Here is a 5,859-nt window from a genome sequence, read left to right as displayed (position 1 = left end):
GACCATTGCTGTAATTGATCTAAATCTTCTTGAATATCTAATTGGTTTGAGTGATCATTTGCCACTCCGCACAGTTTTGTATCATCAGCAAATTTGGAAACAGTAGACTTTAGTCCATGGTCTATATCATTTATATATACTATGAATAGAAGTGGCCCAAGAACGGAACCCTGAGGAACTCCACTTGCAACACTTTTCCATCCAGAAGTTTTTCCATTTAAAACAACTCTCTGTTTTCGACCTTTCAACCAATTACTAGTCCAACCTAATAGGCTACCACTTATTCCATGCAAAGCTAATTTAGTAAGTAGTCTTACTATATATATATCCCCCATACAACATGTTACTGGAATAAGAAATATTTTATTTATTTTATTGTTCATTATCTTTTTCATTTTGGGCCGCGCGATGGCCCGGTGGATACCGTGTCGAACTCATGGGCAGGTGGTCTGAGTTCGAGTCATGGGACTCGCTGCAGGCTTGGTCGAGTTGGTTCCTAACAGCCCTAGCCAGGCGGGAAGGGAACCCAAACATCGGCCTTTAAAAAAAAAAAAAAAAAAAAAAAAAAAAGCGGCTCGCCGCAACTGACAGGGCTTGCCCTACCAGTGGGTTTCTAACGTCCCACTTCATGGGATAGTGATTTTTTTTCTCTTATTTTTTATTTGTATATCTACTTATTTTTTGTTTATCTGTTGTAGCAGAGCTCTGTCCCGTGTCGCAATCTTGAGACAGGTCGTTAAGGAGTTTTGTGATATGATAAGGAGAAACCTTTGGAAAAAAAAATCATGGCTCCGTTCTCATTGCAGTGTCATAATCACAAATATATATATATATATATATATATATATATATATATATATATATATATATATATATATATAAACTTTTTTTCCAAAATGAAGATAGAAAGTTGAGATAGATAGGGTGGGGAGAGAGAAAAAGAAGAAACCAATGTGTACGTGTTTATGTATCTGTATATTTGTAATGAGGTTGGAATGGGTGGGAGTGGTTTTTATGCCTTTGTTTTTTGGCTACCTACCTTATAAGGGGGAAAGAAGCCATTGGTATATATATGTATGTATATTTGTATGTAATGCATGTATATATGCACGTATGTGTAGAACCTACAAGTCCGGATATTATAGACTGCAATCAATGATGAGCTGATTTTCCCCTGCAAGTGTTATGTTGAAGAACACCTGTGTTTCACTAATTAGGACAGAAGATCATTAAGTTTATTTTATTTTATTTTTATTTTTTTCACTCTCACTCAAAACGGAGCCCAAGGAAAGGGCATTAAAAGTAGAATTTATAAACCAACAATCCCACGGGTGGCAGGAGAATATACATATTCACCATTTTGACAATGAGAAAGGCAGCCGTGCGGTGATGGCTCAGGCGGTAGCTGCGTGGCTCAGCGTGTGCCTGACTCGAAAGTTCAAGTCAGGCGGTTCAGTCTGATCACGTGTGTGTGTGGGGGGGGGGGTCAGTGTGACCACAGCACTGGAGTATTTTGTTCAATCCCCCCGAACTCCCGTCTTCTGGCTCTGTAGAGACGTCAAATAGGGGAAACCCATGGTTTAGTGACCCGTAACGGAAATGAAAGGCCACTGACGCATAGAGCGTCTGTACTTTGAATATATATATATATATATATATATATATATATATATATATATATATATATATATATATATATATATATATATATATATATATATACAGTATATATATGGGTGTTCGGTATAAAAGGTATGTTTACTCGTAGGAGAGAGGTTGAGATTTTTCACATACATGTGTGAAAGTATAGATACACACATGTTAGTATGTGTAATGAATAAAGAAATGCCTTAATCTTTATCGAAGAGTATATGTGCATCAGCTATATGTAATAAAGCAAATCAAATAGATGTATGATAATTTTACTCACATTTTTTGTGTATTCAATAACAATTAAAACGAGAAACGTATATTGTAAGATAATACATTGAGTAGAGAAATGTGTGTAATGTAAGACTTATTTCACTTATAAACCACAGGAAATCGAATTCAACTTTATCAACATGATAACATTCGATACGCCAACGAAAACTGAAATTCAAATGAAGTCGGCCGCTAATTAGCATATGGTCTGACAGACCAGAGATAAGCCTTGGACTGACCAGACCAGGCAAAGTACGCCAAACATGATAATTGATATCTGTTGCTGGACGCTGCGGAGAAATGTCGTCGATAATCAAAATGTCGACATTTCCGAGAGTTCTGACGCCACGAAATGTGATTAAAAAATCAAATGTTTTGGTTTAGTTATTGTGAGGATTTTAGTTGTTTATTATTATTATTTACTATGTATTATATATTATTTATTATTATAGTTATTCCTTTGGATCAATTGTAGAATGCCCCACTCCCAACACGCACACTAACCGACAAAGGTCCGAAGCGCTCCGCCGTCGCTCCGCGCCGTCACTCAGGTCATGGTAACGTTTTTCTATTACTCAATGGTTTGGGAGCATTAATGGTTAGGTTATAAAAAACGTAACCATGACCTGAGTGACGGCGCAAAGCGACGGCGGAGCACCCCGGACCCCCCCAACGATCAGCGCGCGGGCGAGGGGAGTAATTTTGCAATTAATCCATTCTTTGATATGGTAGTGTTGGTAAATTCATTTGTTGTAAAATTTCACATCACACTATTACCACACTAGATTAAAATCATCTGTTGTTAGCCAGAATAAAATAAGTCGACCTTGACAATTAAATAATTCACCTGGACAAGTTTGATAAATTCATTATTTCAAATAAATACTCCACAACTGAATAAAATATTCTGGCATTAGGAAAAATACAGAAACGGTTGACACTTGAACGTGTCATAGACTTAGCTTATGCACTGCTGTTCATGCCCCTGCAGACCAGTTCAACTCTAAATTAAATCGCTAACTCCCCAATTAATCTTGATTAGTGGCTACACCTGGGGCACTCTCTGATCCACTAGAAGATTTGTGGTCCACACGTTGTGAACCAATGGACTTTAGATTATGTAGATTTTTTTGGACCAATGTCTAAGATGTAGTTCTAATAGTGGTCTGGATAACTTCCCCATATGTACATACTATTTCTCTTAGCTTTATTTCTTATTTATTTATTTATTTATTTATTTTATATATCATTATATTTTCTTAATTCCTATCTAATTGTCTTCGTTTTTTTCAAAATTTATCTTAATATGATTTTATTTTTTCATCTATTGATTTATCTTATTCATTTATTATTGTATATATTCTTTGACTCCCCCGTGGTTGAAGTAGTTGTTTCCTCTAGTGTACCTGGAGCCCTGTCAGGGTGGCCTCAACCAGGAAGAGCCGGATTAGATTCCGGGTTGCTGTCCTCGGATCGGATTACCGGATGCCGGGCAGACGGGTTGAGGGAGAAACAGCTCGGCAGAGTTGAGGCAGACTGAAATGCAGCCAGTCTCAACCCCCGTCTTCCAAGTCCAGCGGCGGCGCCAGGAATTTTTAGTTGGGGAGGCTAAGGGGGGCTGAGCAAATTTTTTGGGGGGCTAATAGTAATATGATAATACACATATATCATCCTCATTTCAGAAGGGGAGGGGGGTTAATGGTAGGGCTAGCACTGATGGCTGACAAATCTTTAGCCCTGGTAATTAAAAATTCCACTTAATAAAATTATTTCAATGAGTGTTTTAAATTTTCAATTTGCTCATTTCAGTTGGGGGGGGGGGGCTAATGGGGGGGCTGGCCACTTCCCCCCCCCCCCTGGCGCCGCCACTGTCCAAGTCACAGATAAATTTTGAGAAAATATGAGGAAGAGACTCGAGAAAGTTATTGCAAAAATTATAAACTAATTTTATCGTAATCTGTGGCGATGTCATCAGGAAATATTGAACCGACGGCGCTGTTGTGTTATCTCCCAGGCTATCTGGGGGTGGGGGAGGGGGGAAGGTGACCGCTGGGTGCAAATACGATGGGGGAGAGGGAGGGGGGAATCATGGGGGGTGGGGAGTATTGACATAGGAGATATGGACAATATTTATTTTAAGATAATTTTTCGATCATCATACGTGTACCAGTGATTTCCTCCTTTGGCTCTCCTTGCACGTAAGGCAAAGGGAGGGGCTTTAGTTGCAGCTAAGAGACTCCCGGTGTGAGCCTTTAGTTTATCTAAGAAGTTATTTTAAGAGACATACGTTACGTTCAAGTCAGCAAGGTTGATTACATTTGTTGAAAATATCGTTGGAGTCGACATGACGTCATGTCGTATAGACCATGTGACCTCACGAGTAGGCCCTGCCTCCCTGCACGTGAACAGGCTTCATGTGTATTTTGAAATTTGGAGAATAGAACAAAGAACGCATAGATGTGCCTTAATGCCAGCACATGTGCCCCAAATATTTCTCAATGAATTTGACGCAAACTCGTGACAACTTCCTTATCATTTTTCCCATTGTCGGCATAGACTTGAGGTCACTACGTTCAGCCATACTGTCGCTGTCGCTTATCTATCCGTTTACCTCAGTGACGTCATCAGCTGTAGGGGTGGGGGGTCGTGGTACCTAAGCGAACTTTACCAAGGATGCGGGTGTCTAGGAGTGTGTATTTACCTAGTTGTATTTTACGGGAAGGGGAGCTATGCTCGTGGTGTCCCGTCTTCACATCTCGTTTTATCTAGACTGTTTTTAAATTCGTGTATTGTTTTTGCACACACCACTTTCTCATCTAACTTGTCCCAAACATCTATTACCCTGTGGGGAAAGCTGTTCTTTTTTAGATCTCTTCTATAACTGTCTTTCTTGATTTTCTTTCCATGATCCTCTCTATCAAAAGTTTCTTTGCCTTTCATGATTCTATAAATAGTTATCAAGTCTCCTCTCTCACTTCTTTGCTCTAATGTCTGTAGCTCAAGTTTTGCTAGTCTCTCTTCATATGATAGTTTTGAGAGTGTTGGTGCCAATTTCGTAATTGCTCTTTGTATTCTTTCATGTTTTGTTATACATTTTTTTTTGTACTTGGTGACCACGTCGTCGCTACATACTCCAATCTTGGTCTTATCAAAGTGACCAGTATTTTCTTCACCATTTCTTTGTCCAGGTATATAAATGCCACTGATTATTCTTATTAAATTATAAGTTTCTCCAAAAAGTTTGTTCATATGTTTCTCAGGGGACATATCATTCATAATAATGACTCCCAAATCCTTCTCATTTTCTACTTTTTTAATTTCTTCTTCTCCCAGTTTATATGGTCTTACTATTCTTGTTTTGCTTTTTCCAAATCCCATTATACTACACTTCTTAATATTGAATTCCATCTCCCACTTCCTACTCCATCCCCATACTTTATTGAGATCACTCTGTAGCGACTCACAATCTTCTTCAGTGTTCACTTTTTTCAACAATTTTGCATCGTCCGCAGAGAAGCTCATATAACTTTCAATTCCTTCATCCATATCATTAATATATATAGCAAACATTATTAGGGCCAGAACTCTTCCTTGTGGAACTCCACTAATCACTTCATTCCAATTAAAGTGTTTGTCTCTTATCACCACTCTCATTTTTCTTTCATGCAAGAAGTCTACCATCCACTTCAGCAGTTTGCCCTGTATTCCTCCTGCAGTTTCTAATTTCTTTAGCAATTTTTATGTGGCACCTTATCAAAAGCTTTTTTCAGGTCTAGAAATGCACAATCAGCCCATCCATCTCTCTCTTGTATTATATCTATTAGCCTTGAATAGAAACACATTAAGTTTGTGACGCACGATTGTCCTTGTCTAAATCCAAATTGCCTTGGATTTAGTATTTTTTTTCAAATGCCTTACCCATCTAGTTTTGATTAT

Source organism: Oratosquilla oratoria, chromosome 22, assembly GCF_046742065.1.
Source record: "Oratosquilla oratoria isolate Oo_2021 chromosome 22, ASM4674206v1, whole genome shotgun sequence".
In the NCBI taxonomy this organism is placed as follows: domain Eukaryota; kingdom Metazoa; phylum Arthropoda; class Malacostraca; order Stomatopoda; family Squillidae; genus Oratosquilla; species Oratosquilla oratoria.
Note: the sequence above shows the minus strand (reverse complement) of the source record.